The 14408-nt window shown below is 39.3% G+C and overlaps 1 pseudogene; it reads left to right on the forward strand.

The window, feature by feature from the left end:
• Positions 1 to 937, forward strand: LOC110219836 (olfactory receptor 14C36-like; annotated as a pseudogene).
• The last annotated feature ends 13471 nt before the right edge of the window (positions 938 to 14408 follow it).

A 14408-nucleotide genomic window follows, 5' to 3' on the forward strand; every position in this document is an offset into this window, starting at 1 on the left:
ATGTCTAACTTTACTACCGCTGTGACTGAATTTCTCCTTATGGGGTTTTCTGACACCCATGAGTTGTAGATCTTATATTCTTTGCTTTTCTTTCTCATTTACTCAGCAGGCTTAATGGGGAATATCTTCATTGTCCTCATCACCACCACTGACAGGAGACTCCACACCCCCATGTACTTTTTCCTTAGGAATTGTCCATTGTGGATGCCTGCTTCATGTCAGTAACTGTTCCCCAGGCATCCATTAACTCCCTGCTGACCAACAAAGCTATCTCCATTACTGGATATGCAGCTCAGATATTCCTACTGATTTTCATGGCATATGCTGAGTTTACTTTGCTTACTGTCATGGCCCATGATCGTTATGTTGCCATATGCCACCCACTTCTCTATCCAGGGCTTATGAGTCCCTGGGTCTGCACACAGATGACTTTAACATTCCTGTTCACTGGCCTTTTGTATGCAAGTTTCCATACTGGTTACACATTTCGGTTGTCTTTCTGCCAATCCAATGTGATCCACCAGTTCTTCTGTGATATCCCCTCTCTCCTCAAGATCCCTTGCTCAGAGACATTCAGCAATACATTGTCCTTACTTGGCTCTGCTCTGGTGATTGGGTTGGCTGCTTTGCCTTCATCACTACATCCATCAGCATATTTCCTACTGTGCTCAGATTTCCAGTGAAAGAAGACCAAAGAAAAGCCTTCTCTACTTGTGTCCCTCACGTCATTGTGGTTTCTTTGTCCCTTATTTCATCCTCTTATGTGCACCTAAGACCACCTTCAGATTTTGGGTCCCTTGAAGATATAATCCTTTCAATATTCTATTCCATAATACCTCCTTTTCTGAACCCCATTATGTACAGTCTATGGAATAAGCAGATAAAAGAGGCTGCAAGAACAGAAATGAAGAGAATACTTTTTTTTTTAAAGGAGTAAAGCATAAACTGTAATTCTTTCCCAATGTGGTTGAACTTAATTGTCACATTCTCAATGGGTGGGAGAGGAGGAGTAAAATGGTACAGAATTAAATCTATAAATGAAAAATCTCATTAAGATATATATTTTTGTTTGTGATTTTGTGGGTTTATTGGTTGATATTTGTATGTTGATGGGTGCAAATAAACCACTTATCTAAAGGAGTAAAAACTCCTAGAACTGACTTTGATGTTGTAGATATCAATGGCATTTTTTTAAGCATTTTGAGGCATTTTCAAGATTTCAAAATAATAAAATTCCCTTCGCCCTTGGGTGGACTTTGGCAGCACTGCTTATGAAATACAAATAAGGAATACATGCCACACATGATTCAGAGGGTTCTTTTTCCCATTCAAATTCAAACAGACAGTTCTTGTACCTTAGAGGAAGGCAGAATTCTTCTCAACCTAAGGGTTCTAGGGATATCTTGGAAGGTCAGTGGGATATCTTTTGAAGTAGTGTGAAGGATTTTTTAAGCTTTTTTTTTTAAAGCAAGCTTCATGGAATAGAGATTCACTGTTGGATATAACCCCCCCCCCCATTCTTCTTTGTATAAGGAATCATTGTTCTTTTAACCTGTCCATTCATGTGGCCATTTACTGAGCTCACACTCTCCCCACAACTTCTGGGTTATTTCAATTTTCTCCTAATTTGCTTTTAGGACTCAGGGATTTTCTCCTCTAGGATCCATACTCTATTATTTGCAAAGTTGTCTAATTATTATATATGTATAATGAACATGCCTAACCATGTCACTGTCCTACTCATAAAGCTCTAATAGCTCCCTGTTGCCCCTGGGATTAAATGAAGACTGCAATATGTAGAAATTAATGCTTTTCACAGTGTGGCTCCCACCTACCATTCATGACTAGATGTGAAATAACAAGTGGAAGAACAACCACATGGCCAGATGAGCAACAAAATAATTAAACATTTCAAAAAGAAATAAGAGTAGGTATTAGAATAATAAGTAGTGGATTCAAGGAAAAATTAAAGAGGTGAACAATAGAATATTTTGTAGAAATATTAGTAGGTTCTTTGAAAAACTGAATGAATAAATGAAATCAAAAGGAATAAGGTGTTAGAAGGAGTGACTGAATGAATTAATGAAAATTTTTTTTTAAGTAGTCACAATAAGCCAAATAGTGAGCCAAATCCTGGGAATACAAATAGAATAAAGGAAACAGTTCATTCCATTGAGGAACATATACTCTAAGTGGAGGGGATAAAACATAAAAGAAAGTTTAGCTATAGGGAGATGGGAGGCTCAGAAGTCCTAAATGTTCAGTGGGGTATATAGCAAGACCATCTGTAGGTTACATCATTAGATCAAATGACATTTTAAGAAGTCTAGAGGGTACAATTGCATGGTAGTAAATTGTAACTTCTGGTGGTTATATATGTCGCTTAAGGATGTAGTATTGGTGAGTCATCTCATTCAAACTATATGAACAACTTTTTATTCTTGTTGGTTAGCTGTTTTTCAGTTGTATCTGAATTGTGTGTCTCTTTTTAGGGTTTTCTAGGGAGACGCTGGAGTGGTTTGCCATTTCCATTTTACAGATGGAGAAACTGAGGCAAGTAGGGTAAATGACTTACCAAGGTCACAGAGCTAGCATCTGAAGCCAGATTTGAACTCAGGAAAAGGAGTGTTCTTGATTCTAGGCCCAGAACTCTATTGATCACACCACCTACTTGTACCCATGCTAATAGTAATCCAGCCCAAATGAAATTTAGGTTTCCTAAGGTGAGAAAAAGGGAGTAGTCATGAAGGCAATCTGTTATTTTTGTTTGTCCTTCATCCTTTTGATCTCTAAGAGAGCTAATGTCATCATGAGGGTGATGTCTTGACTTGCACATAAATTGGGTTTAAGTTAGGCAAAGCTGTGCAAGGTCATCAGTCTCACTCTCTCCTCTAGAGTAATGGGAATCTGGTGGCAAAACAAAAGTCAAGATGACTTGTGATGGCCCAGCAAAGGCAAGCAGTAAAGACAATCTGGATGGTCACAAGCCTTCTTACAACATGGCCATCCCAGGTAGGTTTTGAGTGATTCAAGGCTGGAGGTGATTCAAGATGGGAGGATAGAGAGGTGTGTCTATACAGTGGAACACCTTCTTGGTTATTCCTGGCAATCCTGGATGGGTTCTCAATATCCCTGAGCCAGTTGAGGGTGTGACTAAAGAAGGTGATGAGGTCAAAATGCCCCCATTAACAATCATTCAAGGAAGTTGAATTGACTAGAGAATATAGAAAGGTCATCTATGGTGCATGTATATTCCAAGGGAAAAAAATAATAAAATAAAAGACTTCATTAAGACGTTTCAGAAAAAAACATACTGGAAAATTGCCATAAGTATTTGGAAAGATGGATACAAATAGACAACAAAAGACTATATAAGGCACTGAAAAAAAGAAGTTCCAAGTAAAATTTAGGGTAAAATACTGTGTTCAAACTTTAGAATTATAATATAAAATGATAAATATTGTGGACAGGTAAGTGAAAGTCAATTTCACGTGAGGGTAATCTTGAAGAATAATTTAGGACTGTATGTTGTTTCATCATTTCATGACCCCTTCTGGCATTTTCTTGGCAAAGATACTGAAATGGTTTGCCTTTTCCTTCTCCAGCTCATTTTACAGATGAGGAAATTGGTAAACAGGATTCAGTGACTTACTCAAGGTCACACAGCTAGCAAGTGTCTGAGGCTGGATTTGAACTCAGGAAGATGTGTCATCCTTGCTCCAGGTCTAGTGCTCTGGGCACTTTTCACTATGCCACCTAATGCCCTAACTTAGGACTACTTATTAATAAGAAATAAAAGGAAATAGCTGAAGATTTTTAGAAGCAAAGGAGATTGTTTTCTATGCCCAAAGTGACATATCCTCCTAAGGTGAGATTAAGTTCAAATATTCAAATAAATCTGTGATATCACTAATTTAGAAATTTCCTAACACAATACGTATTATACTCCATCACAGCGAGATGATGTTGCAAGATTCTTGTCTACATCATCCCACAAGCTTGCTGAATGGGGGCCACTTAATGTGCTAGATGCCTTTTGGTCTCCCAGAGGTAAATCTAAATCCAAATGAAGGTCTGCTGAAGTAGACATGGGGCACGTGGGTGACATCCAGCTCCAAATTTTCAGAAGTCTGTTTTGGCCCCTGTCTAGGTTCCTTGAGAGGTTCTTAGGCATACTATAACTTCTTTGCTGTGATTCTTATGAATGCATGCATTTTCATATGGTCTATCTGTGACTGTTCAGTACTGATACTCATTAGCTGATCAGGGGAAAACACTTGTATACACATGGAAATAGGAGAAGTCCAAAATCCTCCAGACTCTTTGGAAAACACAGTTTTCCTTCAGTCAAAAAGGAAGAAGGGAGGAGACCCAGGCCAATTCCAAAATCAAGGAGATCTCTTTCCTACAGCACTGCCCCCGTCCCCCTAACACTTAGTTCTTCCTTAGGGCTTTTACTGGAATACCACCCTCACTCCAATTTTTGGAATAATCTGATTCTAAACTTTGGTATGCTAACATTTGATATTTTGTACACAATCTTTGTGAATAGATTGTCCCTTGTGAACAGATGTGAACAGGTAGTCAGGAGATCTGACTACCATTGTTCTGCAGTGTCATTCCAGTTCCAAGGACTTTTCACTTTTAGTCTAATAGTCAGACTTCATTGAATGATTTAAACTCATATTTATGATTGAGAGTGTTTTTTACATGAAACCTCTAATTTAATTAAGGTATCAAAAGGTCTTAATGTTTACATTATGTATGGTAAGATGACAATTGATTTATTTAACTAGTCTTCTTAAACATATATAAAGTCAATGCAGCTAGACCAGGGGTGGGGAACCTGCAGCCTCAAGGCCACACATGGTCCTCTAGGTCCTCAGTTATGGACCTTTGACTGAATCTAAATTTCACAGAACAAATCCCTTTAATAAAATGATTTGTTCTATAAAATTTGGACTCAATCAAAAGATCACACCCAAGGACCTAGAAGGCCACATGTGGCCTTGAGGCCGCAGATTCCCTACCCCTGAACTAGACTAAGATGAAAAGTAATAGATTGAACGATGGATAAAAGTTGTACATTAAAAATCTATAGGGAATCAATACAAACATATGATATAAAGCAGGGGTGTAAAATGTGCATTAGAGGCCACAATATTGTCAACAACATTCCTGAGTGGCAACTGAATCAGATTAAAATTTAATTTTGAAATATTTAATGAAACAAATAAAAACATAAAGAACACAGATAATGTTAATACGTGGTTTTCTAAGTTAGTGAAGCCCACAGGCATCCTTATTTGTAGTTTAGTGGCACCCATCTCAAATTGAGTTTGACAACATTGATTTAAAAAACTAGCCCCATAATATATTAGTCAAGTAATCACCCAACTTGAGAGACTGAAGGAATATCTAAAGCAACATATTTTATCTCAGGTGTCTCTAAGGTGTCCCTAAGGTGTTAGGTGTCTTTAAAAAACCTAAAAAGTATACTAAACACTCTTCTACACGAAAGCCTTCAAATATTTGAAGCCAGCAATCATGTCCACTCTGAGGTTTCTCTTTATTAGGCTAAACAACTCAGCTTTATATGACTTGGGATTAACATTTCTTTTCCTTCTGTTTATCATCCTCTGGATTTATTTCAACATGTCCATGAGTTTAGTACAGGGTGTAAGAGGTGTTGAAGGAGGACTAGCACCACTGGGGTGAGGGATTGCTGAGCTCTTTTCAGGGCTGCTCACCTACCTTTGGTATCTACCTGCCACCCAACTTTCAGCTGTGGCTCCAAGAAGCTGTAGCATGCACAGTAGCCATAGTCCAGTAAAATCACCTTGGTCAAACACCAGAGAAGATGTCAAGGTCATCCACTGCATCTCAGACCATCTCCAGTCATTTGATTTTTGTCTTCCTATTTGACTTCTATGACTCTGGAAGAGAAAGTGAGACTGACAACCTTGTGCAACTTTGCCTCACTTAAATCTGATTCATGTGCTAGTAAAGATATCACCCCATGACAAAAGACAAATGACAATCCAGAAAAGAACATCGTATTACTGATGTTTTAATTACTAACTAGTTATCTGAAGTCATAGGATGTGAGATGTGATTTCATGCCACCAACAAATAGCCATATAAAAAATTATATAAAACACATATCAGGTATCATATCACCCAACACACACACATTTGTTTTTCGTTTTTTTAAATTTTTATTTATTTATTTATTTGGCTTGGGCAATGGGGTTAAGTGACTTGCCCAGGGTCACACAGCTAGTGTTATGTGTCTGAGGTCAGATTTGAACTCAGGTCCTCCTGAATCCAGGGCCGGTGCTCTATCCACTACACCACCTAGCTGCCCCGCCCCACACATTTGAACAATGTGGAGAACCCATTACAGTTGAGCTTTCTGTAGTAGAATTTGAATGCTTGGCAGTTTAGTTTGAGAAAGGACCTCAATGTCTGGCATCTAATCCTGCCAGGTGATTTTCAGAATCTTCCTAAGACAACTCAAACGGAAGCTACTCAGTTTCCTGGTGTGGTGCTGGTACATTGTCCAGGTTTTACAGATATCCAACAATGAGGTCTACACAATGTGTTGTTCATGACAAAGACAGAGATTAGGAAGGGGCCTTTGATTCAATTGGTTAAAGGAACTCCACTGTAAGGAAATTCCCCCCTCCACTGCTCTACCACATACTCTTTTTTAAAAATGGCATTTTTCCAATTATACATAAAGATGATTTTTAACATTCATTTTAATGAAATTTTCATTTCCAAAATTTTCTGCCTCCCTCACTTCCCCTCTTCCCAAAACAGTAAACAATTTGGGGTAGGTTATATATGTGCAATCATATTAAAAATGTTTCCATATTAGTCATGATGTGAAAGAAGAAACAGACCAAAAGTATGTATGTGGGGGGGGCTATGAAAAAAAGTAAAGTGAAAAGAAGGGAATAGCTTGAATCCTTCTGAATCTGACTCAGTTCTCTATATATTTGAGAAATTAGACCTTTATCAGAGACATTTGCTGTAAAGATTGTTTCCCAGCTTACTGCTTTCCTTCTAACCTTATTTGCACTGGTTTTGTTTGTACAAAAGCTTTTAAATTAGTAGAATCAAAATCATCTATTTTACATTTTGTAATACTCTCTATATCTTGTTTTGTCATGAATTCTTCCCCTCCCCATAGATCTGATAAGTAGACTATTCCTAACATATTGTAGGATTCTAGTTTTTGATCCACTCTGCTATCCATTTCCATTTTATGGGAGAGTTCATCCCATTCACATTCACAGTTATGCGTATTACCTGTGTATTTCCCTCCATCTTATTCTTTCTCCTGTTTGTCCTCTCTCTCCTTTCACCCTTTGCCTCCTCACTAGTGTTTTGCGTATGCATACTACCTCCTTTGTTCTGCCCTCTCTTCTGTCAGTCCCCACGCCTCCTTATTTGATCTCTTCCCCTCCTATTTCCCTGTCAGATAAGACAGAATTCTATATTCAACTGACTGTGTATATTATTCGCTCTTTGAGCCAATACTGATGACAGTAAGTTTCAAGCAATGCTCGGAGTTCACACTCTGATCTTCCTCTCCATTGTAATAGGTCTTTCATGTTTCTTCATGTGAAATAATTTACCCCATTCAACCTTTCTTCCTTCTGCACGCATTGTACTCCTCTTTCTCATCCCTTAATTTTTTTATATCATTTTGTCAAATTTACCTTATATCCATGCCCTCTGTCAACATATATTCTTTTTAGCTGTACTATTAGTGATAAAATTTTTAAGAATTATAAATACTGTTTTCCTATGTAGGGATGTGAATAGTTTAGCTCTTTTGAATCCCTTGCCTTTTTTTCCCCTTTTACCACTTTAGACTTCTTTTGAATCTTGGTATTGGAGGTAGTTTTTTTTGTTGTTGTTGTTTAGTTCTGGTCTTCTCCTTATGAAAACTTGAAATCCTTCTATTTTGTTAAATGACGATTTCCCCCTTGATGTAAGTGATTCTTTGTTGTATCCCTAGCTCTTTTGCATTCTGGAATATCATATTCCATGACCTCCAATCCTTTAATGTTGCAGCTACCAAATCCTGTGTAACCCTGATGGTGACTCCCAATATTTGAATTGGTTTTTTTTCTAGCCACTCGTAGTATATTTTCTTTGACCTGATAGTTCTGAAACTTGGCTACAATGTTTCTTGGAGTTTTTATTTTGGGGTTTCTTTCAACTGAGGCGATTGGTGGATTCTTTCAATGCCTATTTTGCCCTCTGGTTCCAGAGCATCAGGACAGTTTTCCTTGATTATTTCTTGAAAGATGCTGTCCATGTCCTCCTTTTTATGGTGGCTTTCCAATATTCAAATGATTCTGATGTTGTCTCTTCTGAGTCTATTTTCCAGCTTAGTTGTTTTTCCTATGATGTATTTTACATTTTCTTCCATTGCTTTCATTCTTTTCATTTTGTTTGTTTGATTCTTGTCTCAAAGTTGCATTAGCTTCCACTTGCCTAATTCTTAGTTTCAAGGCATTGTTTTCCTCAATTAGGTGTTGGACTCCTTTTCCATTTGGAAAATTGCACTCTTTAAGGTGTTGTTTTTGTGAGTGGATTTTTGTATCTCCTTTTCCATTTGGGCGATTCTACTTTTTAAAGTTTTCCAAGCTTGACTCTTTTTCCATAATTCTCCAGCATTCCTCTCATTTCTTTTCCCTGTTTTTCTTCTACCTCTCCTATATGAATTTTAAGGTCCTTTTTGATCTCTTCTATAATTTATTTCTGGACTTGAGATGACTTCCTGTTTTTCTTTGAGGTGTTTCCCATGGCAGTTTCATATTGTTGTCCTCTTCTGAGTTTGTGTCTTGGTCTTCCCTGTTATCATAATAACTTTCTATGGTCAGATTATTTTTATTATTATTATTATTTTTGTTCATTTTTTTGGCTTTTTTACTTTCTTTCAAATTTAATCTCTTCTCCCAGGATGGAGTGGACTGTATCTCAGTCTTCTTGTTCTACTGGCTGCAGACCCTGGCTATTTATCTGGTGCTGTTCTGATGTTGCCTTGAGGCCCACAAGGGACCCTTGTGTCTGGTGCTGTGTTGAGGGGATGGCTGGCACTGCTGGAAGACATATGGGTCTGGCAGTTTATCTGGTGCTGATCTGGGGTCCTAGTGGTGGTCTGGTGTATTCTGAGATCTAGTGGGGGGTTTTCTGCATTTCTCCAGAGGTACCATCAAGCATGTGGATGTTTGACTGCTAGAGGGTACCTGTTTGCCCTGGGCTGTGCTGAAGCATGTGGTGGTTCTTGGAACAGGAGTCTGATAGTCCCTGAGTATGCTAAGGCAAATGCGAGGTCATAGTGTTGGTGTTTTCTTTCTCCACCACACCGGGGCTCAGGATCTCCCACTGGCTTGTCTAGGTAGGACTTGCTTCTGGCTTTCCAGGATGCTTCTTGGCCTGGACTGCACTCCCCTTTTCCCTGAGATGGACTTTTCTTGCCAGTCTTCCAAGTCTCCTGGGCTAAAAGGCTGTTTTTCCACCACCACTTTCTGTTGGCTTTATTGTTCCATGATTAGTTCTGGAGCACTATTTTATGGTTTTTGGAGATGAATATGGGAAAGCTATAGCAATTTACTGCTTACTCCACCGTTTTGACTAGTGGAAGTCCAACACATGTGTTTGCTCGATGTTAATTGTTAGGCTAAAATTAGCACCAAGCAGCAGAGAATCGGTCCACACTTTGTTGCATCTCAGCTTGAGAGGCTGCATTGAGTGCACGATCATTGGCAAACAAGAAATCATGCGCCAACACCCAGTCCACTTTAGTCTTGGCTTGTAGCTTTTTCTAGTTCAAGACTTTACCATCAGTGCAATCGGTGACCTTGATGTCAAGTCCATCCTCATTGAAGGAGTCTGATAACATTCCTGAAAACTCATCCTACAAAGCATGGGAGCTAGTGTACAGCCTTGTTTCACTATACTGGTGACTGAGAAAATGTGAAAGCATTGTCCATTATCCACAGCCTGGGTAAACATACCATCACGAAGTTGATGTACAATAATGATGAACTTTTCTGGGCAACCAAATTTCGACATAATTCTCCATAAGCCCCTTGACTGATGTTTTCAAAGGCCTTGGTCAGATCTACAAATCTTTTGTACAGGCTTCTGTTCTGTTCCTGGCATTTCTCTTGGAGTTGTCAGGTAGCAAACACCATGTCAACTATTCCTTGGCCCTTTCTGAAGCCATACTGGCTCTCATATAGATGACCATCCTCCAGGAGAAGAATAAGTCTGTTAAGGAGGGCTCAGGCAAGCATTTTGCCAGCAATGAGTAAGAGAAAGATCCCTGCTGTGATTGTCACAGGACAATCTACTTCCTTCACCTTTATAGAGGTGGAAAATAGAGGCATCCTTGAACTCCTGGGAAACAACCTCCTTTTGTCATGTTACCCCTAAAATTTTAATCACCTTTTGTATGAGCAATAGACCCTCCCACCTTGTAAATCTCAGCTGGAATAAAATCAGTACCAGGTGTTTTGCCACACCAAAGGACCCTAACGACATTCAAAACCTCTTCTTCAGTTGGAACTTCAGCTGGAGAGAGATTGACTTAAATCTGAGGTAAATGGTCAACTTCAGCATTGATTGATGACAGTCTGTTGAGACCATTACGGAAGTGTTCAGCCCATCTCTCTAGGATCATGGCCTTATCATTAATCAATGTGGCTCCATTAGCACTGAGTAGTTGAGATGCACCACAAGCCTTTGACTCATAAATAGCCTTCTGGGCATCATAAAAATGTTTTGGATTGTTACTATCAGCATAAAACTGAATTTCACCTGCCGTAAGTCAATAATTCTGTATTTCTATAAGTTTCACTTGTGCTTTACTTTTGATGGAACTTAATGCTGCCTTCTTAGAGACGGATGAACCATCCTGCTGGTAAGCCCGACAAAGTTCTAGTTTTTCATTTAGCAGCTTCTGATTTTCCTGACCATTTTTGTGAAATGGTTCTTGATGTTTGTGAGTGTCCTGACCCAGATGAGCAAATGCAGTGGTGTAGACCAAATGTCTGAAAGCTACCCACTCCCTTTTTCTCCACTGTTGTCCACTGTATGTTGGCTGAACTTTCCCTCCACTTAGAAACAACCTATACCCACTCAGAGAAATGTTCTAATTTGTTGACATTGATTCTTCTGGTAGTCATTTTGCCTTGGAGCCCCCGTTTTTGTTGAATGTGAATATTTAGCTTGGAGAGGATAAGTCTATGATCAGTACAGCATTCTGCACCACACATTGCCTTTGTCACTCTCACACCCTGTATGTCTCTCCTCCTTACAATCACATAGTCAATTAAAGGCCAATGTTTGCTGAGAGGATGCATGCATGAATTTTTATTGCATTTGGGCAAATGGAAAGCAGTGTTGGTGATGAGATTGTCATGAGATGGACAGTAGTAAGTGACCATTGCTGTGCTGTTTCCAACTCCATTCCTCCCTAGGACTCCCTGACGAGTCTAACACTCTGAACCTACTCTACGTTAAAGTCACCCGGAATTACAAGCTTGTCTTCTTTTGGCACACTGATGATAAAGGTCTCCAGGTATTCCTAAAACTTTTCTTTCACCTCATCAGGGTTCTTCATCACGGGAACATAGGCATTGACGCTGGTGGCATGGTATTTTCCTGCAAGTGGCAATCACATTGTCATGAGCTTGCCATTCATTGGTAGGCATACAAGTTTGTTGCCTATCTTGGATTTGATTGCAAAACTTACACCAGCTTCACATTGCTCCCCTTCACTGCAGCCACTACAGCAAAACATATATCCAGCTCCAACTTCAGTAAGCTGACCTTCATTTGCCAGCCTGGCTTTACACAGGGCTGCTATTTGGATGTGATACCTGTTGAGTTCTAGTGCAACAAGTGTTGCTCGTCTTTAGGTCTGCTGGACTTTGCGCTGTCTAGAAGTGTGCAAACATTCTATGTACAGATGGTCATTGGAATCATCTTTGCAGATGTTTTTGTACATTTTTTTTGTGTGTTTTGACCACAGGGTGGGATCCCCACCTGCCATAGTAATCAGGCTAGCGTTGGGTAAGCAGACAATTTTAGGGCACATTTTCTAGCCCCTTTCTCAAACCAGGAGGTGAGTAGTAGGATCCTTGAAAGGTTGCTCAGACACCTAGGGGCTGCCGAATCCCACTGCTGCTTCCAGTGAGAAGACAACTCTATGGCCTGGGCCACCTGTGTGCAGGGTTGCACCTACAGCTCCCAACGTCTCCATACCTACTGCTTCATCATTTGCCTGTTTCCACAGCACTTTGAGACAGCTAAAGTGATAAAATGTTATGTGTAATGTCTTTTGATTCATGCGTAAATTTGGATTTAAGTGAGGCAGAGTTGCACGAAGTTGTCAGCCTCACTCTCTCCTCCAGACTCACCAGTCCAGTGGCAGAACAGAATCACAATGACTAATGAAGGCTGAAGATGCAGTGGATGACCTTGGTGTCTTTGATTTCTAGCCAAGTTCTAAGTGTTCTACAGTGCCTTCTTCAGCTGCCTTCATGGTGGTTCAAATAAATTTTTCTAATCCACTCATTCCATCAAGGGAAGTCTCCACATGCTTGGAGTAGATACCTTCCAAACTCACCAACCGATTTGAGACCCCTCAATTACTGTCAACCTGGTTTAGCCAAGTTGCTGAAATGGTTTACCAGGATGTGGCTGTTGTGCTATCATGCACAGCTTCTTGGAGCCACAGGTGAGTTGGTGGGTCAAGTAGAAGCCAAAGGTAGAAAGCAGGCCTGAAAAATCCTCAACAGTCCTCACATTAGAGGTACTAGTTTTCCCTGAACATACCCTACTCCCCACTTCCTAGAATACTAAGTCAAAATGACTTACCCAGGGTGACACATACAACCATATGGATTATAGACAGAACATGTAATCAATTAAGGTTGATAAAAGATGACAAAAGTCAATATTGGAAAAGCTGGAGGGGAGATAGAAACATTTATCAACCTTTAGTAAGACTACAAATCTAACCTACCTTTTGGAAATCAATTCAGAATTTTCAAGAAAAATCACTAGATTGTGTGTAACTTTTACTTCTGAGAGACATTAATGGGCATATACTTCAAACAAATCAATTACAGAAGTGAAGGTAAGATAGAAATAAGAATATTCATAGCAACCTTTTTATTATAACAAAAGCATATTGGGAGAGCAACTGTCATGTTAATGTAAGAAAATATGTTGTACTCTAAGATCAAATGATGAATGTCAAAGAAGATGAAAGTAAGAGACCAGGGAAGACAAAGTGAACAAGGTCAAACACACCACTTTCCTCTTGGTAGAAGGATGAGGAGCTGTGGGTTTCAAATGCTTTCTAATCTGTCAGATGTCATTACTGTATTGGTAGATTTCCTTAACTAGTTTCTCTCTTCTAAGAAAGGCAAAAATGTGATGAGAGATTCTTTGGAACTAGATGTGATGTAAAAAGCAAAATGCATTTTAAAACGTTTCACACACAATTTGTGAAGCTGTCTTGCCTGAATGTCAGTCAAAGCCATAACCATAGACACAGTAAATCTGTATCAACTGAGCTAACAAGCCAAACGCTCCTCAGGAGACTTGGATCTCTCATCTTCTGCCTTTCCAAGAATGCATGAAGGATGCTTATTTGATTCTTTTGAGAGAACCTGAGAGATAATGAATCCTACAGTCATAATACACACTCACACAAGTGCACATTAATTAATATTTCTTGAATTCCATTCCAGTGCTCTTGAGAGGACTTCACTTGACACGTGTCTTTTGCTACCCAGAGACAATTACCTCAGGGCAATGATCTCTGCTCTCTGTATTTGGCTGAAGAGCAGGTACAGTGTCCCCAAGGAGATGCAAGGAATTTGTAGCAAAGGTGAAATTGGCCTATGGGGCAATCCTATCAACTATACTGTCCAAATTTGTCTTCAAATATAATGAGGAAAACTTAGGGAAAACATGTTTCCCAGGCAAGGAGAATAGAATTATGATGGTCAGAAGACAACAGAAACATAATTTTCTGCCAGTCCAGCCTGAGGTGGAGCAGTTTTGGAGGTCTTTTCCATGGCATAGGGATTCAGTATCTTTCAGCAGCTCAGATTGTAGAGGCTAACAACAAGGAGACTTGTTGCCTCATTCAAGTAAGATACAATGAGTTTGAATGGAATGCATTTCCCCATTATCCCCTTTCATTTGTTTTCTCCTCTCTCCCTTCCTTCCTATCCTCTTTTTTTCTTTCTTTCTCTCTTTTCTCCTTTCTTTGTTTCTTTCTCTTTTTTATCTTTCCTTCTTCCTTCCTGCTCTCTCTCTTTCATCATTTTTTACTTCATTCCTTTATTTTTCTTTCTTCCTCA

Source organism: Phascolarctos cinereus, unplaced genomic scaffold (genome assembly GCF_003287225.1).
Source record: "Phascolarctos cinereus isolate Bilbo 61053 unplaced genomic scaffold, phaCin_HiC Scaffold_726;HRSCAF=1367, whole genome shotgun sequence".
In the NCBI taxonomy this organism is placed as follows: Eukaryota; Metazoa; Chordata; class Mammalia; order Diprotodontia; family Phascolarctidae; genus Phascolarctos; species Phascolarctos cinereus.